Source organism: Pan paniscus, chromosome 11 (genome assembly GCF_029289425.2).
Source record: "Pan paniscus chromosome 11, NHGRI_mPanPan1-v2.0_pri, whole genome shotgun sequence".
NCBI classification, from domain to species: Eukaryota; Metazoa; Chordata; class Mammalia; order Primates; family Hominidae; genus Pan; species Pan paniscus.
Window position 1 is genome coordinate 7,546,523 of NC_073260.2, and position 23,948 is coordinate 7,570,470.

The 23,948-nt window shown below is 52.0% G+C and overlaps 1 long non-coding RNA gene across 1 annotated transcript; it reads left to right on the top strand.

The window, feature by feature from the left end:
* The first annotated feature begins 116 nt into the window (after positions 1 to 116).
* Positions 117 to 21,157, top strand: LOC106635140 (uncharacterized). Its single transcript, XR_004664388.2, has 3 exons — positions 117 to 1,159; positions 1,343 to 1,465; positions 6,750 to 21,157. It is a non-coding gene; the product is annotated as an uncharacterized LOC106635140 (long non-coding RNA).
* The last annotated feature ends 2,791 nt before the right edge of the window (positions 21,158 to 23,948 follow it).

Genomic DNA, 23,948 nt, shown 5'->3' on the forward strand with positions numbered 1-23,948 from the left:
ACCTGACCTCTCGCAGAGCAGTGGCATTGCTGGGTTTTGCTTTAGGAAAAAACTAGACCTTTTACAGCCACCAAGCAAATAGAACTGTGGCTCCCTTTCAGTGTTTAGAGCTAGTTTTATGTACTCTTGACAGTTTCAAAATAGTTTTCCCCTGGAAATGGGGAGGGAGGGGGAGATATGCACTCTAACCCCTGGTGTTTGTGCTGGGCCACAGATACAGATACAGCAGGTTCCCCGCCCTCAGCGACTCAAAGGGGAGACAATCATTCAACAAAAAAATCCCAAGTCCTGCAGCAAGTGGCCTAGGGAGGAGCTATGAGAGCCCAAGAGAGGACCTGGACCTCCTGACACACCCAGCAGCTGGCTGCTTCTCCCTGTGGGAAACCAGAGTGAATGTGCTTGGAAAGCAAGAGTCTCCCAGAGAAGCTGGGTGCGGTGGCTCACGCCTGTAATGCCAGCGGTTTGGGAGGCTGAGGCGGGAGGATCACTTGAGCCCCCGAGTTTGAGACCAGCCTGGGAAACTTGGCAAGAGCCAGTCTCTACAAAAAACTTAAAAATTAGATGGTGTGGTGGCACACGCCTGCAGTCCCAGCTACGCGGGAGGCTGAGGCAGGAGGATCACCTAAGCCCAGAAGATTGAGGCTGCAGTGAGCCGTGTTCACTCCATTTCACTCCAGCCTGGGCAATAAAGCAAGACCCTGTCTCTTTAAAAAAAAAAGAAAGAAAGTCTCCGAGAAGGAGAGGAAAGCTCGGCTTAAAGGCGCTTCAAGTCCAAGGTGTGCGGAGGAGCTGGGAGGGTCGGGAGAAGATGGTGCAGGGTTGGGGAGGTAAGGCTGCACAACTCTCTTCTCACTTAGAAAGCATTGCATTCAACCTCCCCATTCAGAAGAAAGGAAGATGGTCCACTGATCCCCGTGGAAGGTCCAGGGCCCAGCCAGGCTAGAGGGCCCTAGGGGTCCCCTATTGGCCCAGGGCTGACAGCCAGACCAGGCCAGGCCAGCCCCTCCTCTCGCCGAGTTCCCATTTCCTGTTGAGCTGTTGGAGCCATTCAGGTCAGCGCAGGCTGGAGGCCAAGCAGAGGGGTCACCGCTAACTATATGCTAATGACAGCAGGGACCAATCAATCTTCCCTTAATCAGGCAATCAATGTGCACTGCAGGTGTGTCAAATCCTGGCCTGCAACTGAGGGAGGGGGAGTAGAGGGGGGAGCCAGGGGCGTGGAGGAGAAGAAGGGAGGAGAGGAGCAGAGAAAGGGAAGAGAGCGTGCCCAGGTCCCCACCCCCGCCCCCACCCCCAGCTAGTCACGGCCAAGCTCCCAGCCCCACCCTCCCCTCCATCCCAGAGGGAGCCGGCTGCAAATTGAAATCACTGCTCCGGGAAAGAACCAAGAGGAAAAGAGAAGGAAGAAAAAAAACCAGCGTCTTTTTAATCAACGCTCAGAGCTGCAGCCGCTAATGAATTCAAGGTACTCGGGAACCCCAGGGCAAGGCTGGGTGGAAGGAAGCCAGAAGCCTCCTCCCCCACCGGCTCTCTCCTCCAGGCTCCCTCTTAGAGCAGGGAGGTGGGGGAGGCGGGGAGGGGACCTATGGAAACCTTCAGACTGGAGGGACCTCCAGGTGGGCTGGCTCAACCCCTCCCTTTAGAGGTGAGCTCCAGGGCCCTGCAGGGGAAGGGTCGCCAAAGGTCACAGCCAGGAGAGGGGCTTTTACTCTGGGCACCTCTCCCCCTCAGGCTCCTCTGCTCTCTCTCGGCCTAGGGGCTGTGCTTAAAAAGGTATAAGCTTGTGGAATGAATGGCTTGCATAAAGAAAAAAGACCAAAAAATTTTATTTAAAACAGGTATAAGCAGGTCCCATCATCCCAGTCTCCTCTCTGAACAGCCCTCTTCTCTGCACCAGCTGGAGTTATTTTTTGCACACCTACTGTGTGCCAGGCTTCAGATACAATAGCACACTGAATTGTCCCAGCTGCCCTCACAGGACCCAGTTGCTGTCATCATCCTCATTTTGCAGATGAGAAAGCCGAGGCTCCAGCAGGGTTACAGAATATGCCAACAGTTTAGCCAAGTTAGGGTGGGGGGCAGGGGCACACGGACTCTGGACCTCCAAATCCTCTTCCCAAGAGCCCCACAGTGGTCCTGGCCAGAGGCTAGGTCTCCTCACAGTGCTGGGAGGTGCCCTGGCTCCTCAGCCCCTCCTCACCACCCCACTGCCTTTCCCCCTTCATGCATTCGCTTTGGCTTCAGATCTTATTTAACTGAGGAGTTCCTTCGCTCTCCAAGTGAGAAGCTACCAGGTCATGGCAGTTGTGACTTAGTCCGTGTTTGTTCCCTGGAAGCAAGTTCCTGGTGTCTCTGGGCTCAGCAGGAGATGTGTGGCATGACACCCATGACACCAGCCCCTCGCTTCCTCGCAGGCCTGTCCTAGGCCTCACTTAACCCTCTCAACAGATGGGAACACGGAGACCCAGAGGGGTTCATTGACCTGCCCAAGGTCACCTAGCAAACCAGTGGCACCATGAGCGCTTGAGCTCGCGTGACTCTGCTCCAGTCGGTGGTGGCATAGCCCCTGCGTGCCGCCGTGTCCTGCAAATCTGAGAATCCCTTCCTCTTCCACCTGTTCTTTTTGACACCTCTGGAGCTGCCAGATCGGGAGGCAAAATTGAAAGTGGGTCTGAGAAGGAACAGGATAAATAATGCTGCTTCGGGAATGCATGGCCTGGGAAACACATTCCCAGAACAGCTCATTTCAAACCTTCTGCTGTTGAGAGCTTCGTGCAGCGGAAACTGCAGGCAAATGCTGAGGTTCAAGGCCACACCCACCAAGGGGAAAGCATGTGTCTGGCTTGCATCTCCATCATGCCTGCCTGGCTCCCTCTGTCATGATCTGCCCATTCTCTCCCACCGCAGGTACACACATGTGCACATGCATGCATGCACACACACACAACACTGCAGCCTTGCCAAGCCCCAGGAACCCAGGCTGGGGCTGACCTCAGCCCTAAACCTCCAGGTTTCAGAAGCAACCGCACTGAGCGTGGCTCAAGTCAAAGGAGGTGGGCTTGTAAAGGCGAAACAGCTCCTGGCATAAGGGCAGGAAAGACCCCAAGTGTATCTAGGGCCTTGAGAGATTGACTAGGAAGCACTCGCTGTATGTTGATCGAGATGGCAGCCACTAGCCACTTTGAATTGAAACTAAGTCCAGCCAGGCGCAGTGGCTCACGTCTGTAATCCCAACACTTTGGGAGGCTGAGGCGGGTGGATCTCTTGAGGTCAGGAGTTCAAGGCCAGCCTGACCAACATGATGAAACTCTGTCTCTACTAAAAATACAAAAATTTGTCAGGCAGGTGCCTGTAATCCCAGCTAGTGAGGAGGCTGAGGCAGGAGAATCGATTGAACCTGGGAGGCAGAGGTTGCAGTGAGCTGAAATCACGCCACTGCACTCCAGCCTAGGCAACAAAGGGAGACTCCGTCTCAAAAAACAAAACTAAGTCCAATTTAAATTTATTTCAAGTAAATAAAGTTTACTGTCCAGTTCCTCTGTGGTACTAGTTACATTTCAAGTACTCAGTAGCCACGTGTCATAAACCAAGACCGAGCCTAAGAGATCTCACCCCCACCTGGCCGCCGGTGCAAATGTAGAACGTTCCACTGGGCAGAGAAAGTTCCACTGGGTAGCCTGTATCCTGGAGACCAGGATGTTCCTCTCCATGGGGCGACTTCCCTCATCTAACAGCTGGATTCTTCTCTTTGCTCCTCTAGCATGTGGCCCAGCATGGCCCCTGGCTCCAGGGCTGCCTTGCACCCTCTGAGCTCCCCCTCCCCCTCAATTCCTCTTGGTCAAAATCTCAAGAGAGAAACCAGTGCAGGTGAGCACCAGGTGCAGGTGGCTGTGCCAGGTGTCAGGGCCATGCCTGGGAAGCCAGGGCTGCAGGCAGGGGGGTTTCCTGGGGAGGGACATGGCTCCAGGGCCCAGAACATGGAGAATAAGAGTAAGAGAGAAATGGCACTGTGCATGTAAATGGCACTCTAGAGTGGGGGCATCCCTTGCTGCTGAAGATCTTGCTATTACCAGCAACTCTAGGATATAGGCACTCTTGATCACATTTCACAGATAAGAAAACTGAAGCTTGGGGAGGGAGAGTTAAGTAACTTATCTAGGATTGCACAGCCATTAATCAACAAACTCTCAAGCTCAAGTTTCCTAAAATGGTTGGTCTGAGAGCAAGGCTGCCTCACCAGGACCACCAGACTGGCACCAGCCTGGGCTTCCCAGGGGCTTCCTGTTCCTGGCTCTGGTCTTCTTATTGCTTTATCCTCCTATGAGGAGAGAAGGACCCCTACCACTCTGTCAAAGTGACCTCACCCAGATGGCAGTCACCCTGGTGGCAGATAGGCCACCAGGTCCGAGCGACTATGGGATGTCCAACTGGTTCTTGCATGAGCCCTAGCCTGGAGACAAGTCAGCTTTCTAGGTGTGCAGGGCACAGAGAGGATGAAGATGAATAGGAAGCCATGTTTCTGCTCATCCCAGAGTCAGAGCTCCTTGGGCAGTGTGTATCCAGGGTAGACTGACTGCTAAAACAATCAGCTCCCAAATCTCAGTGCCTCAGCACAGTAAAAGCTTCCTTCTTGCTGTGTCACTGTCCAGCGCAGGCTCTTGGGAAGGAGCCCGTACTCCACACAGTCATCCAGGGCCCCAGGCTCCTTACCATCCTGGGTGGTGGCTCCACCATCCCCCAGGGCAGGAGTCAACAAGCTTTCTCCCTAAAGGACCAGATGGGAAATATCTTAGGCTTCTCAGGCCACTCAGTGACAACTAATGATTTCTACCGTTGTGGTGCAAAAGCAGCCATAAACAACCTAGAAATGAATGGGCATGACTGTGTTCCAATAAAGCTTTATTTACAAATACAGGCAGAGAGTTGGATTTGGCCTGTAAGCCTCAGTTTTCTGACCCCTGTCCTAGAGCCTTGGAGTTCCTCTCTGGACCCTGTGCATCTGATGAGAAGACCGGGAAAGAGAGAGCTATGGGAGATTATGCAGGAGGTTTGGTGGGGGAACAGGCCTGAAAGTGGCATAGATCCCTTCCACCCACATCCCACTGGCCAGAACTCAGTGATGTGGCCTCATCTCACTGCCAAGGAAGATGGGAAATGTAGTTCTTTGTGTGCACAAGGATCTGAGTGGTCACCTGCTCCCTCCTCCTACCTCTGGTCCATACGACAATCACTCCCAGATAGGAAGCTTCCCTCCTCATTCTTTGGAAGTTTTGACAGTGAGAATGCTCTCCCAGTATGCTCCTGGAGCTATTCCTCTCACCCAAATATCGAGTTCTGGGAGGGCTAAGAAGCCCCATAGTGGACAAAGAATGGCTCCATCCAAGGCCTTCTAGGGGAAACCATTAGCCTCCAGCAGGTAGGTTGGAACAATTGCTGGAATCAGCCACCTTGATCTCAAGAACAACTCACCGTGTGGTCAGCTCATTCATTCAGCAGTTATCATACTGGGGATATAACAGTGAAAAAGACCTACCTGAACCTTGCCCTCATTCACCCAAAGACCTCTGTTCTTTTTAAGTTAGCTCCCGATGTAGCCCTTGCTATGAACTAGGAGCTGAGCCAAGGACTTTATGCCATTCTCCTTTATCCCCCAACAGCCCCAGGAGGAAAGTCCATGGTAGACTTTAAAAATGGAACTGATGCTTCATCCCTCCTTGTATTCACATCTTTGCTGTGTGAATTTGTAGTTTCCTTGCACTCTCACTCTGGAATCCTCCAAGAGGCTTCCGTTGTCCAATGGGATGTTAGAAACTAATACAAGCAAAGGCTCAAAAATCATGTATGTAATGGGGCTGGCTCTCATTCTTGCACCTCTGTCATCGCCAGGATAATACACCCAGGCTAACCTGATGGAAGATGAAAGAGACATGGAGCAGAACCAAGTCACCCGAGTCATCCCAGCCAACAGCTGGCTGACTCTCAAACGTGGGAGTGAGCCGAGCCAATGCCTACAAAGCTATAAGACCCGTGATCCTTCTCCCCTAGCTGACTGCAGATGCATGAGAAGCAAATGCTTACTGTTGCAGGCCACTAGAATTTGGGGTTGTTTGTTATGCAGCATTATTGTAGCAACAGATAACTAATATGCTCTTGTTCTCTCCCTTTTAAAGATGGAAAAGCTGAGCCTGAGAGATGTTAATTAATTTGCTCAAGGTCTTACAGTTGGCAAACGGTAGAGCCTGGATATGCCCCTGTATCTCTCTAGCCACTGTACTCTCCACTAGAGCACAAGTTTCATGAGGGCTGCTGTCCCCCTGGGTTAGTGTGTTGGAAATTTAATCCCCAATGCAACAGTGTTGAGAGGTGGGGCCTTTAAGAGGTGATTAGGTCATAGGGGCTCTTCCACTCTTTGTCTTGCATGTGCCCTCCTGCCCTTCCGCCTATGGGATGACATGACACAGCAAGAAGGCCTTCACCAGATGCAGCCCCTTGACCTTGGATTGCCCAGTCTCCAGACTGTAAAAAAGAAACCTCTGCTTTTTATGAACTACCCAGTCTCCAGTATTCTGGTATATCAGCAAAAAATGGAATAAGACAAGGGCCAAAGTTTTTGTCTAAAGACTTGACAACTGCTTAACTCCACTCAACTATGATGGTGTCTGGCATTCAGTAGGTGTCAATATTTGTTGAGTGGGTGAAAGGATCTTGCTTTTGAGTTGCAGTGACTGAGAGGTCCTTCTTTCTCACAGGAAGCACATGGGGATGTTGACTCTTCCCTCACAGCAGGGAGAAGAGGAAGCCACTACACCAGAGATCAAAATTCTCTCCAGCAACAGGAGCCTGGAATCAAGGCAGACACTGGGGGCGCATTACCACTCAATCGTGCCCTTTGTTCTCTAGCAGACCCAGGGGAAACTGCGGCAGAATCAAAGCACAAGGAGAGAAAGTTTCTTTTAAAATCACTGGGCTTTTTTGACACAATGACAGCCCCTCTGGGAAAGATGTAGGGAAGAGGATGCAGGGTGGAGCTCAGGAGGGTGGGGGGGGGCGGGGGTGTCTCAGAGCAGAGGGGCTGCTACTTGGTACAGGCCAACATGAGACCAGTTGAAACCAAGAAGCTGCCCAGAGGGACCTCTCTGGGGACTGGAGGTGGAAAGAACTTGACCAGACCTTTCATAAATCTTTCTTCCCATCCCTGTTCATCCCAATCTTGCAATTCCAAGAGCTCCCCAGAAAGCCCCTGCTCTGCCCAGCATTAGCGTTGAGTGCTGTTCAGAGGAGTGAACATTGTCTCACTGGCTGGAGTTTTATACACACACACACATGCACGCACACACACAGATCCAGGGGAAAATTGATTTTCACTTATTTTCCCCACCATGCACCCATGTTCCAGCAACCTTGTGATTATATCATGCTTCTACCCTTGTTCCTTGTCAGCATTGATATATTTCCAATTGAGAAGGAATGCAGAAATGTATAGGCATGCATGTGCACCCCTCACCCCCTTACACACGCACACATGTACACACATACACACACACACACACACACATACACAGAAACCCATCCTGTGGGTCAGTTTGGCTTCCTGGGCAATCTGATGTTATCCAACCACCTGACAAAGCAAAGCAGCCAATAGGTAAGAGGTGTCTAAGATTCACTGTCTCCTGAAAATTCCAGAGCCCCAGCCCCACATGTTTCTCATGTCTCTGCAGGAGTCTGAGCGGTGTTCAGGACACTCCAGGGTCTTTCTAAAAGCATAGAAGCTGGTGCCATCTATTGGCTGGGCCCCCAGGATGGGGCTGAGCCACAGAGCCCTTTTCTAATTCTCTCTCTAAAAGCTTCTATCACGGACTGACTGTGCCAGTGTGTGTTTTATTTATGACTGTCTAATCCAGTACTCATCATAACGCAGGGTGCACAGCAGGCAGTGGGTGTCAATAAGTGTTTGTAGAAATTAATGTAATTTGTAAGTAATGAGAATGTTCTTAGAGGCAGAAAAATAATGCAGTGCTCTCTGCTCTGTACTGATTTAAAAAAAAAAACCTTCCTATCCCCAATTCTTCTAGCGCTGGTTCTTCAGGCGTACAGCCTTAACATAAGTAAACAGCAGAGTGGGACTGGTTTCAGAATGTGTGTTGCCGTTATGGGTCACTGCTATGAATCAGATGGACTGCTGGTTAAGAACTAGACCCTGAGGTCAGGCAGACCTTTGCTTGAACCCTAGCTCTCATGCATGTATAGCTTTAGGCAAGTTACCTCGTCCCTCTGAGCCTCCTATTATAATGGTGGTAATCATAGGATCTGCTTTCACAGAGTTACCATGGGTTTTCAGTGAGATAAAGCACAGGAAGTGCAGCACAGCCCCAACACAGCCTTAGTGCTCATTCGTGGTGGCTGATGCCACTGCTGCTGATGTTGATATTCATGCAGAATTCAGGCTTGGCTCTGCTGGAAGGAGGTAAAAGAAGCAAGAACTGGGTCCCCTGAGAGCTCACAACTGAGTGGGGAGAAAGAGAGCACTTATGGAGAATATCTTGAAAAGCAGCGCTTGCTAAACTTGGCTCCAAGTTCAGTAGGCGGTCAGAGGAGCAAGAAGGCAGAGTGGGCTGAAGTGGTCAAGGGAGGCTTCCTGGAAGAGGAGAATCTGGAGACAGGCTCTAAAGGATGGGTCAGATGAGATGATGGAAAGTAGGAAGGGCAAAAGGCCTGGAGCTGGAAGGAGCAGTGGGCAGTGACCTGCAGAGAGGTTCCAGACAAGAGGAATGAGGGTGGGTGCACATCACAAATTTGGAGACACAAGATTGATTTGACTTTTGCCATAATGATGGCATTGGGGCCAAGTGCAATGGATCATACCTGTAACCTCAGCATCTTGAGAGGCCAAGGCAGGAGGACTGCTTGAGCCCAGGGGTTCATGACTAGCCAGGAAAACATAAGGAGACCCCATCTCTACAAAAAAAAATTAGCTGGGCATGATGGTACATGCCTGTGCCCCAGCTACACAGGAGGCTGAGGCAGAGGGATCACATGAGCCTAGGAAGTTGAGGCTACAGTGAGCCGTGATCGTGCCACTGCACTCCAGCCTGAGTGAGAGCAAGAGTCTGTCAAAAAAAAAAAAAATAGAATGAATTAACAAATTGTGGTAGTTATGTATAGGTCATGTAATGGAATACTACACAGCAATGAAAAAAGGATGGCATTCGGAGCATGTTGGTGGGAGAGATGCCGATGTTTCCCTCATGAGGGAATTAGTGTTTGGTGACTGCAATAATGTGAAAACAAAAGTGCTTCCTCCAGTCTGGCAGTGATTGTCTGACCAATAACCTTTTGTGCAGGCCTCACCTCTCACTCTCTGCCCCCCTTTCCACTGCTTCTTTCCTTTCTGGACTCAGAATTCCTGAAGGAGGGGGACAGGCTTCCGCTGAGCACAGGCACAGAAAGGACAGCTGCCCTCACCAGTGATTGTGCTTCAGCACCACGGACAGCACCCCAGACCCTCGCCACACCCTTAGGCCCAAAGTGCCAGTGACTTCCAGGGCCCCATAAAAGCACCTGCTAACCCACCCCCAGGAACTGGCTGCTGCTCTCCCACCATGCCCACTCTCCAACCTCCTATGACTTTTTTTGTATCTTTTACTTCTCAAAGCTGAATTCTGTGTTCTAAGACATCAGCTGATACACTTGTCTCATTCATTCCAGTTTGTTGAGGATCCCGTCTGTGCCAGGCACCATGTTTATCCACTCATGGAAATGGGCTATAGAGGACCTCTCTGGTTGCCACTAAAATCCATTGTGTCCAAGGTCTCCTGGACCCCCTGGGTGCCTTTGCCAGAGAAGTGACTCCGAAGAAGTGAAGGTAGGCACCTGGGGAGCCAGTCAGTGGGCAGCTGCACTCTCCCAGTGCCCCCGACTCACTCGTTATTGCTAAAATAGCTGCTGTTGAGGGCACAGGGATGTTGCAGCAGCCACAGAAGCAGGCTGCGATGTAATGATTGCACTGAAACTACACACCCCCCTTCAAGGCGGTGCTGTGGCTATCAACACTTGACAAGTCGGCCCAGAGGGATGAGGCCACATTCCTCAAGCCACACAGCTGAGAAGACACAGAGCAGGACTGCCTGTGTTTCTGACTCCAGACCCCTCACTCCTTTTTCCCCTCCCTCTCTCTAGGCTCAACCACAGAGGGTCCTATTAAATTGAATTGCCATTTTCATGGGTCAGCAAATGGCTGAATATCAGAAGTGTCATGCGCCTCCACCTAGTATTTTCTCCACTGAGAGCATCTCTTCCCTTGCCAGGAATGTGCTACTTCCCACGGCTTCCAGGCCACTGGGTCTGGGCAGGGGTGACCTTCTCCACCCTGGGCAGGCTGGGAAAAGCTTCTCCTCCAGGGGAACTGCCTGCCCAGAGGTGGCCCCACTGAAGCAGCCCAGACTGTGACCCTTGCAGCAGCTAATGAACACAGGTCACAAAGAGAAAAGCAGCTTTGTGAAATAATCCTTGCTCTGGGAGGCTGCCTGGCGAGAGCTGGCAGCTTCATCAGAATGTTTATGGAGGGGAATTAATCAGGAAACTCGGTGGAGTCGCCTGTGGTGGGGAGGACTGAGGAAGGTGGCGGAGCTTGGGAGGGAGGGTGTTCCATCTCAGTAATCAATGCTGGAAATTATTCTGTGAATATCAATGGCCTAAACATGGCGTCAAGGCTGGAGGGCACCAGGAAACAAGAAAGGGCAGACTGATTGAGTCCTGCATGGCCCAATAACTGCCCAGCCTCTGCAGCTGCAAAGAAGGAAGGCTGTTGCCCTTCATTCACTCACACACTCATTGATTCTTCCTTTCAATCAGGAGCCAGGGAGGCCCTCCAATAGGCAGGAACCTTGCTGGTTGCTGGGACCAGTGCAGTAGTCACAAGACAGACATGACCCTGCCTTCCTGGACTAGATTGCAAAGACATTTAGAATCAAACTCAGGGATTTTGAGCCTTTTTATAACTTTCCGAGTTCCTCTACCCTCTCTGACCTCTGTGCATAATCATTATTGTTTATTGAGCCTTACTGAGAGCCAGGCATGGTGCCATTCTCTCAGTAAATCCTGACAATCCATGTTTGGAGTAGACATCATTATTCTGAAGTTACAAATGTGGAATAAGGCTCAGAGAGGTCAAGGAACTTGCCCAAGGTCCCTGAGTTAGCCAGTGGCCATATGGATCTCAGACCCAGGTCAGTCTGAGTGCAGAGCCTACTCTCTTAGCCACTCTGACATACTGTTTCTCAAAGGGAGTGCAACTTGTATATGCTTTGACCCGACTCTCCAATTGCCCTGGCTTCCCCATCCTCCCCACTTCCAGCTCACAGCCCTAATGCCTGTTCCTCTTGATTCTCCTTAATCCCTCACGCCTCTTATTCGCTTTGCGGCTGGAGGATAATTAGGCAAAATGAAACTACTTAAGGAAAACTGGAGTTCTTTGCAGACACTGAGAGGAAACCTCTGAAGGCTAAGCTTGTGGGAGTGACTCCAGCTGACGGCACCTCGTCCTTGGCATCTCAGGGCTCCTACCCATGCCTTCCCTATCCTGTCCTGAGAATTGGCCCTAAGTTTCAGATCCATGCTACGGGCAGGGAACACAGTGCAAGGGGACAGGAAGAGTGCTGAGGATGTGATGTGGTCACACCGTGTCCTTCAGAGAGGCCCTTGGTCTCCTCTGAGTCTTTTTCTTTTTTTGAGAGAGAGTCTCACCCTGTCACCCAGGCTGTAGTACAGTGGTGTGATCTTTGCTCACTGCAACCTCCACCTCCTGGATTCAAGCAATTCTCCTGCCTGAGCCTCCCAAGTAGCTGGGACTACAAACACATGCCACCACGCCTGGTTAATTTTTGTATTTTTAGTAGAGGCGTGGTTTCGTCATGTTGACCAGGCTGATCTCCTGACCTCAGGTAATCTGCTCATCTCAGCTTCCCAAAGTGCTGAGATTACAGGTGTGAACTACCCACCGTGCCTGGCCTCCTCTGGGTCTTGTTCTCCCCAGTTGTTAACACAGGCACTAAGCTGGCTGACCTGTAAGCCCGTTCCAGTTCTGGCTGTCGGTGGGGGGCCTCCTGGCTACTCTTCACTGTGGGACCAAAAGCTATGGCCTCGGTGGGGTGGCCCTGGGTGTGTCCTTTCCCCCTTGCTCCCACCAGGCTTCCCAAGGGCCCAACAGTCCCATCAGTCACTCGGCAGTAGTTGCAAGGCACCTGCCCTGGCTGAACATCATGGATGCAGCAGGGCCATGACCCAATCCAGTTGGGTCAGGCCTGTTGGAGGTGGGGTCTGGTGGGAGGCGACTGGATCATGAGAGCAGTTTCTAATGGTTTAGCACTATCCCCTGGGTGCTGTTCTCATGATATGGAGTTCTCAAGACACTGGGGTTTTTTTATGAAAAAAAAAAAAAAGATTTAATTGGCTTACAGTTCTGCAGGCTATACAGGAAGCATAGCAGCATGTGCTTCTGGGGAGGCCTCAGGAAGCTTCCAATCATAGAGGAAGGTGAAGGGGGAGCAGGCGTCTCACATGGCAGAGTGGGAGCGAGAGAGAAAGGGAGGGTGCCACATTTTTAAACAAGAGATCTGGTTGTTTAAAAGTGTGTTGTGCCAGCCACGGTGGCTCACACCTGTAATCCCAGCACTTTGGGAAGCCGAGGCAGGCAGATCACTTGAGGTCAGGAGTTCGAGACCAGCCTGGCCAACATAGTAAAACAAAAATTAGCCGGGCATGGTGGCATGTGCCTGTAATCCCAGCTATTGGGGAAGCTGAGGCAGGAAAATCACTTGAACCCAGGAGGCGGAGGTTGCAGTGAGCCAAGATCGCACCACTGCACTCCAGCCTGGGCAACAGAGTGAGACTCCATCTAAAAAAAAAAAAAAAAGCGTGTTGCACCTCCCCTTCTCTCTCTTCCTCCTGCTCAGGCCATCTAAAATGTGCCTACTTTCCCTTCACCTTCTGCCTTGATTGTAAGTTTCCTGAGGTCTCCCCAGCCACGCTTCCTGTACAGCCTGTGGAACTGTGAGCCAATTAAACCTCTTTTCTTTATAAATTACAGTCTCAAGTATTTCTTAATAGCAGTGCAAGAATAGCCTAGGACAGTGTCTTTATTTGGAATAAGGGTCTTTGCAGATGTCATTAAGGTAAGGCTCTGAAGATGAGATCATCCTGGATTGGAGTGGACCCTAAACCCGATGATAGTGTCCTTTTAAGAGACTAAAAAGAAAACAGATGCATGGAGAAAAGGGTTGTGTGAAGACAGGTAGAGATTGAAGCCATGCAGCCAAAAGCCAAGCAAGACTAGGGATTGCCCGAAGCCAGGAGAGGCACGAAATAGATTCTCTCTGAGCCTCCAGAGGGACCCAACCCTCCCAACACCTTGATTTTGAACTCTGGGCCTCCAGAACTGTGAGAGGATAAATTTCCATTGTTTTAAGCAACCGCTTTGTGGTCATTTGTTACAGCAGCCACGGGAAACTAACACAATGTCCAAGGCCCTGTCCTGGTCTGGGGCATCAGGGACAGCACCCTAGAGGAAGCGGCATTTGATCAGAGGCCTGAAAGCTAAAGGAGGTATAGGAGTTAGCAGCAGAGAGCATTCCAGGCTGAGGAAATAGCAGGTGCAAGGGCCCCAAGGCAGGAAAGAGGATCTGAAGGAAGGAAAGACCCAGAGGACTGGCACGTTGGGGAGGGAGGAGGTAATGCCAGATGCTTCTTGAGAGGTGGGCAGAGGAAGACCCCCTTCCCCAGAGGAGTCTGTACTTTCTGCTGAAAGAATAGGGTGCTGCTTCCAGCCTGGAATCAGAGAGGTCAGCCCCGTGGGACCTGAGTCTGGCTGGTCTCTGCCCTTCCCATGCCTGCGGCTCTGGAATAATACTAGCTGATGGACGGATGGGCTTCGTTGTGCTGTGTTCGAGGAGTGCAGTTCACCCTAAGTGTATCTGTGGTGCGCTCACTGCCTCCCAGGACTGTGTCTCACCCCTCCCTGTCTCTGTGTCCATCCTGAGTCCTTTGTCCCATGTCAGACAACCCCTTGCAGTGTTCCTGTCTCCTCAACCCCCAATTCCTGTACCCCAAGCTTGTCGTGTTAACAGGAGACTTCCCTTCCCTTTGTCATCCTCAGACTGAATTAAAATAGCATTGCCACAGAGCCGTGTCCGAGGTATCCGAGGAATTCCGATCCCCGGTGACTTCATTAGCTCCAGCGCCTTGAGTCATTCGAACCACGGTGCTTTCTTGTCCCGTCCCCTCCTCCCTGCAGAGGGGGTCTTATTAGCTGGGAAATATGAACCACTTAGTAGTTGCATTAACTCGGCGCTTCCAACACGTTTCATCTCTGCCTTTCTTCCCGCCCTGCCCTCTCCCGTGTCTCTGCCTCTCTACTCATTAGCCGGAGGTGCCTCCGCTCTGGCTTTCTCCCTGGCACTCCATCGCTCTACCCCTTCCCTTCCTCGTCTCTCACATCTGTTTCAGAATCAAAGGATGTGAGCACCTTCAACCAGGACCTCCTCCTTTAGGGAATGCTTAATGCCCACGGGCTCGGCCTCCCCCACATGGCATCAGGACCCTGCCCACCTCACCTACACCAGGTGCCCAGAGGTGTCCAGGAGCTTCTGAAGTGGGCATCATGCATGCCCCTACAGCGGTTTCAGCCCCAGCCACCGCATGGCCCCTCACCCTGCTCCCCTTTGCTGTCCTGGCCTCTACCCACAGTCCGGACCTGGGGTACTTCCCTCCGACCCTGGAAGAATGGCAGTGTCCCCACCAATGGGGCCGCTGTCAGGAGCTGCCAGACCCCCGTCCCCCACATTCCCTGGGGATGCCTCCATGGTCATCTGGGCCCAACAGGAGCATGGCTGGAGTGTGGCCTGCTCCAGAGGCAACCAGCTGACCCCCAGCCACCCCACCTCTCCCCGCCCTCCCTCTGGGGGTCAGCAGCCATCCATGGCCACCTCACACACTCTCATGTGTTCTGGTGTCTCCTGCTCCTACCTCGTAAAAACCTCTCTTTATGCTGGGCGTGATGGCTCACACCTGTAATCCCAGCATTTTGGGAGGCCGAGGCAGGCAGATCACTTGAGGCTGGGAGTTCAAGACCAACCTGGGCAACATGTGAGACCTTAAATAAAAAATATTTTAAAATAGGCTGACCCTGATGGCCACACCTGTAATCCCAGCACTTTGTGAATCCAAAGTGGGCAGGTCACCAGATGTCAGGAATTCGTGATCACCCTGGCCAACATGTACTAAAATACAAAATTTATCTGGGCATGTTGGTGCATGCCTGTAATCCCAGCTACTTGAGAGGCTGAGGCAGGAAAATTGCTTGAACACGGTTGGCGGAGGTTACAGTGAGCCAAGATCACACCACTGCACTCCAGCCTTGGTGACAGAGTAAGACTCCATCTCAAAAAAAAATTTTTTTTAGTAAAAAATAAAAGAAATTACCCAGGTGTGGTGGTGCATGCCTATAATCCCAGCTACTTGGGAGGCTGAGGCAGGAGGATCACTTGAGCCTGGGAGGCAGAAGCTGCAGTAAGCCATGATCACACCACTGCACTCCAGCCTGCGTGACGGAACAAGACCCTTTCTCAAAAAACAAAAACAAAAACAAAAAACCCTCTCTCTCCTCCCAGTTCTCCCGAGAAGGCTGCAGTGGGCATGGCTAGGGTGTCACAGACCCTGCCGTGTGGGGAAGGGGCTACTGTCACAGCAACCGGCGTAGCCTGGAAGGGCGCCAGTGCTCATGCAGAGAGAGAGGGAAAACAGACCAAGACCCAGGTGGGGTCCCGGAGGCTGAAGGGGGCGTCAGGCCACTGTTGGTCTCAGGGGAGCCTTCCCTGTCACTCCCATGTCTGGGCTCGTGCCTCCAACTGGGTTGAATGTAACCAACTTTCACTGGGCGTTCCTTGTGCCAGGCCCTGTGCCAGGCTCTGGGCATTTGGGGGCGAAATGTCGAGAGAGAGATCATAAGTAAACAGTACAAGGGAGGGAGGGGCCGGAGCCCAGTCCTGCAGCCCGACAGCCTCTGTTCTCCAAACACCAAGTGGGCCTCTGTGCTTGGAGCCTGGGGAGAACACCGGGGCACCCTCTCCTTTCCCTCAAGGGGTTCGAGGGTGGCACAGCAGGCACAGACTCCAGGTGTCTGCCATGGTGACGGTCAGCATGCTGGAAGGTGGGGCTGGGTTGGAGGGGCCTGGGTCAGATTCTTGCCTCTGCGGCTTACAAGCTGCATGACCTTGGGCAGACTGTTTCACTCTCAGGACCTCAGTTTTGGCATTTCTAAAATGGGATGATAGCGTGCGCCCCACCGTGTTGCAGTGAGGATAGAATGCAGCCACTCGCCCAGGGCCATGGCTCAGTGCCCGGCACGCAGTAAGCACGCAGCAAGCTCTTGGTGACAGTTACCATCACAGTGGCATTCGTGGGAAGTGGGGATAGGGGCTTGTATGGGGCAGGAAGGAGGGGAAACTGGCCCTGAGTGGAGTACCATGAAGGAGCTGGCATTTGGACTGGGCTCAGGAGGACCCAGAAGCTTGCATTAAGGAAAAAGCATTTGTGTCCCAGGCCTCTGGACCTGCTGGTCAGTGCTATGAACCTGAGCACCGTGGCCTGTGCCCTCCACCGCCGTGCACACTCATTGAGTTCCTGGTGGGTGCTGGGAGCCAGGGCTGCCAAGATGCACAAGTCCAAGGGGGGCCATTCACACAGAAGCTGAGGTGGAAGGAGCTCCCGGGGCTGTGTGACGCAGCAGCCCTGCCTCGGCCTGCACTGGCTGGGCACTGAGGACACGGCAACCAGCAGACCAGCCCCTGCACTCATGGAGAGCCAGGGCCGTGTGCTGACAGGATGGAAGACCCATGGCCAGCAAGCCCTACAGCCACAGTGCAGAACCTCCCAGGCCTGGGTCCTTTCCAGGTGTCGAGTGCTCCGGGGCCCCGCAGGCTCCTGCCTCTCCCTGCAGAAATCGCTGCTGGTCCTGCATTGTGGTTGGAAGGTCCCAGCGGGTCAGGGAAGTAATGAGCAAGCTTGCCCTCCCCACCGCTTAGCCCATGGCTCTGCCAGGCCAATTAAGCTGCCTGCTAATCACCTGCGCAGGGGAGAGCCCAGCCGGGGCTGGCTGAAGTAAAATGATCTCCGTGCTCCATTGTAGAGAGGGGAGCTGTCGCCCCAAATCCAGCTCACATACTTGTGCCTTCTGGGTCAGGTTTGCTTTGCAGAAACATGGTTCTGCAGCAGAACCTCATGAGGGGCTGCAAACTGCTGCAGAGTGCAAGTATCCATTCATTCATTCTTTCATTCATTCATTCATCCAGCAAATGCTGGTTGAGAGGCCCAGGGTGTCAGGTTCTGCACACGGACAAGGGGGACACAGGCCTTGCGTGGGTCTCACTTCAGTTGGGGAGCTCTGTGAAGGAGCTGGCACAGGGGCTGGGATTTGGAGGGGTCAGGGAGTAAATTGGAGAGGATGCTGGAAGGTGATTCTCCAGGGAGAGAAGAATGCCAGTGGATGGATCCAGAGGGAAGCATGGGGCAGAGGGCACAGCGGCCCTCCTGGCTTCGTGTATTCAGGCGCTAGGCCCACTGTAACACGTTACCTCAAACTGTGTGGCTTAACTCAACCTCCATTTCTTCACTGTTCAGAAGGCCAGAAGTCCTAGGCCAAGGCAGGCGGATCACTTGAGGCCAGGAGTTCAAGACCAGCCTTGCCAACATGGCGAAAACCTGTCTCTACTAAAAATACAAAAATCAGCCGGGCATGGTGGCACATGCCTGTAATCCCAGCTACTTGGGAGGCTAACGCGGGAGGATTGCTTGAGCCCCGGAGGTTGCAGTGAGCCAAGATCATGTCAGTGCACTCCAGCCTGGGTGACAGAGTGAGATTCTCTCTCAAAAAAAAAAAAAAAAAAAAAGCCGCAAGTCTAAAATCAAGGCGTTGGCAAGCAGGTTCCTCCTGGAGGCACTGAGGGAGGATCCGTTCCAGCCTCTGCTCTCCGGTGGCTGGGGTGTGTCTCAACTCATGATTGCACCCCTCCCATCTCTGGTTCTGTCTCCCCGCTGCTGTCTTCCCTTAGTGTCTCTGTTTCTTCTTTTTTGTCATCAGGACACCAGCCGTTGGATTCAGGGACCGCTCTAATCAAGTAGAGCTTCATTTTAATTTAACCAATGACACCAGCAAAGACTGTACTTCCAAATAAGGTCATAGCCACAAGGGTGAGGACTTCACTTGGGGTTAGGACTTGAACTTTTCTTTGGGGAGCCACCGCTCAAGCCATGGCACTTTGGTATTCTTGAGTGTGGTCTCAGCCTGAGTCTGGCTGAGACTTGACGCTGATCCTAACTCTCTTGCCTCCTTGGGGAGCCCAGGACGGTGCAGTGTTGTGGGGTCCCAGAGCAGGAAGGTAGCATCATGCAGCAGGAGGCACCAGAGAAACTGTTGGGCCGTTTCTTACACAGTTCAGCCATAGAGCTCCACATCAGTCCCTCCTGTCTAAATGCGGTCACCGGTCATGGGCCTCCCTGACTCTCCCAGTAGGAACCAAGGGAAATACTGACTGCCAAAGGAGCCAAAACCCCAGGCCACATTGGGGTCCCCCACAGAGCCCGGACCCAGAGAAGGCATCTGGGGTGCTCCAGAGGAAACCCCCACAGGCCAGAGTCCCTGACCTGGCTGGGCACAACTGACCCCACCTCCAGACTGCCCAGCACTCCCACCTTCCCCAAAGCCTCTTTATTTTTTTCCCCCACCTGCCTGTGGTTTTCTCACCCCCAGGCCTGGAGTGCCCTCTCTCTGGCCCCTCTCTGTTTCGTGGATAACTCCAATTCATGCTCCAGGACTCCATTCAGCACCAGTGGAATAGCTACAATCCCAAAGACCAACATCACCAAACGTTGGTGAGGATGTGGAGCAACCGGAACTTGCATGCATCCTGCAGGAGCGTAAGATTACACACCTTCAGTGGAGAACTGCTGGGCAGTTTCTTACATGGTTAAGCATCCACCTACCCTATAGCCCAGCAACTCCACTCCTAGGTATTTAGTCAAGGGAAATGCACACACATGCTCACAAAAAGACTTACTTAGGAATGATCATAGCAGCTTTGTTTATATTGACTAGAAACTAGGAATAACTCCAAATGTCCATCTACAGACAAATGGTTAAGCCAAGTGTGGTGCATCCTTATTATGGGATATAGAAAGGGACAAGCTCCTGGTTCACACCACAACATGGATGACTCTTGAGATGTGCTCAGTGAGTATGCATGGTTCATTCAAATGAAATCCCAGGCCGGGTACAGTGGCTCCCACCTGTAACCCCAGCACTTTCTGAGGCCAATTGAGGATCACTTGAGGCCAGGAGTTCAAGACCAGCCTGGGCAATGTAGTGGGGCCCCATCTCCACCTCCAAAATTTTTTTTTAAATAGCTAAGTGTGGTAGTGTGTGCCTGTAGTCCCAGCTACTCAAGAGGCTGAAGTGAGAGGATAGCTTGAGCTTGGGAGTTCGAGGTTTCAGTGAGCCAAGGTTACATACCACTACACTCCAGCCTGGGTGGCAGAGCAAGACCCTGTCAAAAAAAAAGGAAGGAAGGAAGGAAGGAAGGAGAGAGAGAGAGAGAGGGAGGGAGGGAGGGAGGGAAGGAAGGAAGGAAGGGGAGAGAGAGAGAGAAAAAGAAAGAAAGAGAAAGAAGGGAGGGAGGGAAGGAAGGAAGGGGAGAGAGAGAGAGAAAAAGAAAGAAAGAGACAGAAAGAAGGGAGGGAGGGAAGGAAGGGGAGAGAGAGAGAAAAAGGAAGAAAGAAAAGAAAGAAAGAAAAAAAGAAAGAGGAAAGAAAGGAAAGTAAGAAAGAAAGAAGAAAGAAAGAAGGAAAGAAAAAAAAGAAAGAAAGAGAAAGAAAAGAAAGAAATTCCTAGGGCAGACAAAAGTGATCTATGGTATTAAAAATCAGAACAGCAGAGGAGGGTATTGACTAGACAGTGACGGAAATGGTCTATGTCTTGTTCTGGGAGGCAGTTACAGGGGTATATACAACTTGCTGAAAAGAACACCTGTGACCCGGGCATTTTACTGTGCCTGAATCATACCTCCATTGTACATGTGTGTATCTGTATGTATGCACATGTGTGTATGGTATGAAAAGACCCCCCCAACCCTGGCCTCACTCCTCCAGAGAGTCCTTCCCACACCCACCCCAAGCTGAGTCGGGGGCTCCTCCTTCACGCTCCCCCAGTGAGCATCTCTTCCTGCACCTGCTGGCTCGAACCCACCTGTCCAGCTGCTCAGCATCCCCAGCAGGACACCCTTTGTGGCTATAGGTGGCTGCTGTGCCTTTTCATCTGCATGTCCCTGAGCCCAGCCTCCCTCCTGAGGCTGAGATGTTTACTGAATGGACAAATGAGGAAATGATTGCCACGTCTTTATATTTACAGCTGTAGCTGCAGCCCAGATACCTGTTTGTATCTATAAACTCCATTTCGACCTCCTATTTATGCCTGTCTCTATTAAATCTACAGAGATTCATAAACGCAATGTCTAACATGCCCGTCACTCGCTGTCAGCTGTGCTGAGCTCCCGGAGGTGCTCGTGGAAGGTGTAAGCACTGGTCAGCCCACAGGTCCTCGGGGCTCCCGTGAAGTGACAGGTCAGCAGTCTCCACCAGGCTTCCCGCCAGGCTTGCCCCTTCCTCTTTCTCATGTTTCTTCTCCCCTCCCCCCTCCGACTCAGGTGTGTGTGTCCCCCTCCGACTCAGGCGTTATGTAGAGTTCAGGCTCAGAAATGAGACAGTTGTGTTCGATTTCTGACGCTGCTTTGTGACCTTGAGCAAGTCACTTACCCTCTCCAGACCTCAGTTTCTTTATCTGTGAAATGGGTCATACTCATGCCTGCTTTGTTGAGGAGTCAGTGGGGCCAGGGGAGGTTTTGTGTGTAAAGCACTGAGCCTGGTGCTTCAGAAGAATGGACCCATCAGACAGACCCTGCATGGCCCCAGAGGTTTCACAAGTTAAGTGGGTCCCCCAGCACAGAGTTAGTTCATCCATCCCCACCCCACCCCCTGCGCCCGGGCAGCCTCCAGGGTACTTCTCAGCTGCAAAGAGTATTTTCAGCTCAGACCATACAGCCCTAGGCTAATTTGAAAATGAGGCTCCTAGCGGGATCCCAAATACCAGGGATGAGCTGCAGGGAGGGGCAGACATTAGCTTCGGAAAGCAGATTAGAGAAGGAAGCCCCCCAACAGCAGGAAAGAGCAGAAATCAGGGCTTTGAAAAGAAAATGGCCAAATGCAGAGTGTGAAACCATTCTGGGCCGAGGGGGAGAACGCACCCTGAATGTGGTGAGGGTCACCTCTCTTTCCCAACGAGGACTACAACGCCAAGGCCGTTACTTTAGCAGGGCCCTCAGTCCACGGCCTGGCCCCGGGAACACAGATCATGTCACCTGGCACTGAGGAGGGGCAGAGAGGTGGCATCGCCAGCCCACAAACCCAGGACCCACAGTTGTCTCCCAGGCTCCACCCTTTCCTGGCTGTGTGACCTCGAGTAAGGCACTAAACATCTCTGAGGTTCATTTCCTCCTCAGGAAATGGTAAGTACAAGGCCTCCCTCCCACCCAACACCGCGAGGATGCTGTCTCCGTGTCTGCCCGATCCCGGGTCCCTCCCCAAGGTCTGGCACAAGCAGGAGGCTTGCTACAGACTTGGTAAAGAGTGAAAGACAGTCCCAGCCAGACCATCCTCTTCACTGACAAGGAGGGTGGGGAAACTGAGGCACAGAAGAGTTGCTTAGGGTGACTTTGGTCATAAGAGGAGCACAGAGATGTAATGTCAGATTTTAGCCAGACGTTTGGGGCAAGGTCCCTGTGGGGGCCTTGTTTTCACTCCCTTTTGACCCTCCAAAGCCCCCATACGTGCAGGTCTCCTTACCTAAGAATGACACCGGAAATGCTGGCATCAGAAATGAGAAACTGTAGGAAAATACAAAGAAGGAAGAAAAATCACCTGAATCCCACCATCCCAAGGCACCTGCTGGTGATATTCCAGAGCACGCCTTCCTGCCGTCCTTCCAGGCACCTGTTCATGAATGGCCTTGTGGGTACAGTTTTACCTGCACGAGATCACTCTCCGCATTGGGTTTTGGCCCAGTGTTGTTCACATGACAATGTGACTATGTGTTGTGGATGTTTTGTTTTTTGTTTTTCATCAATAAAAATGCACCTGCAGCCGGGCACAGTGGCTCACACCTGTAATCCCAGCACTTTGGAAGGCCAAGGTGGGTGGACTTGAGCCCAGGAGTTTGAGACCAGCCTGAGCAACATGATGAAACCCCATCTCCACAAAAAATTAGCTAGGCATGGTGATGTGTGCCTGTAGTCCCAGCTATTCAGGAGGCTGAGGTGGGAGGAACACCTGGGCCAGGAGGTTGAGGCTGCAGTGAGCCAAGATTGTGCCATTGCACTCCAGCCTGGGTGACAGACCTTGTCTCTAAATAAATACATTTTTTAAAATGTACCTCCAACATCATTTTTACTGGCTATGTAAGAATCCATTGTATGGATGGATTCTGACAGAATCAATCAATCTCCAGTTGGGGTAGAGAGCTAATGATTGGTGTTTTTTTTCACTGGAAACAAGTGACCGGACAGGCAGACATCCAACTTCTCTGAACCATCCCTGGTGACAGGGGCTTGCTGTTCACAGGAGAGTCACATTCCAACTGCAGGCAGCTCCAGGGTTAGGAAATCCTTCCTGAGGTCGAGCCTGAATCTGCCTCCCAAGGCCTTCCTCACACTGGTGTCAATTCAATTCTGCACTTAGGGTGACACACACTCTCTATCCCTCAGCCTCGGTCTCCTGGTCTCCACCCCAAAACCAAACCTCACACCCATCTTATTTTTTTTTTTTTTTGAGACAGAGTCTCACTCTGTCACGCAGGCTGGAGTGCAGTGACACAATCACAGCTCATTTCAGCCTCGGCTTCCTGGGCTCAGGCAATTCTCCCACCTTAGTCTCCCAAGTAGCTTGGACTACAGGTGCACATGCCACCCCACCTGGCTAATTTTTTGTATTTTTATTGTTGTTGTAAAGAGACAGGGTTTCACCATGTTGCCCAGGCTGGTCTTGAACTCCTGGGCTCAAGTGATCCTCCCACTATGGCCTCCCAAAGTGCTGGTATTACAGGCATGAGCCCCTGCACCCAGCCCGCACACCCATCTTTTTGATCTCTTGGTTGGAGAGAGAGGTGCCTTCCCCACTGGCACGGGCAAGCCTCCCAGGGCCACAGCGGGCTATGAGATTTGCAGATTTAGAAAGAATGAGCTTTGGCTTTAGAGCCAGACATTCCTAGGTTCAAAGTCCGGCTTCACCATTTCCTGGCTATGCGACCTGGGGAAGGCACTTGACCTCGCTGAGCCTCAGTTTCCTCATCTGTAAAATAGGTTTAATCACCAACCTCATGTCACAAAAATGTCAGGGGGGCTTATTTGTAAACCACTTAGTTTAGGACAAGCTGATGATAAAGACTTAAATGGTAGAAAATGATACTCCAGACAGCAGGGAGATGCTCTCCATGAGGATCCAGGGGACAGGCCCAGTGGGGATCTGGGAGCCTCATGGAGACGAGACATCCCAGCCCTGCCCCCTCTGCCCCCTGTCAAAGGCCTGTGACAAGCTCATCCCTCATGGAGGGGAGGGCTCCAGGACCAGGAGAGGCGGCTCGGCGAGGAGGGAGGGCTAAAGACTTAGAGAGCGATCAATACATTATTTAACAGCAAGAATGCAAATGAGGAAAAATTAATGAAGGCGCTGTCTCAACCCCTGCCTCCCCATCCCCCACTGTTCTTGACTTCAGATTGCTGACAAATTCTCTAGAAAATATCAAAACAGCCTCCGGCTGGAACCTGCCACAGTGATGCACCATTATCTATTATTGA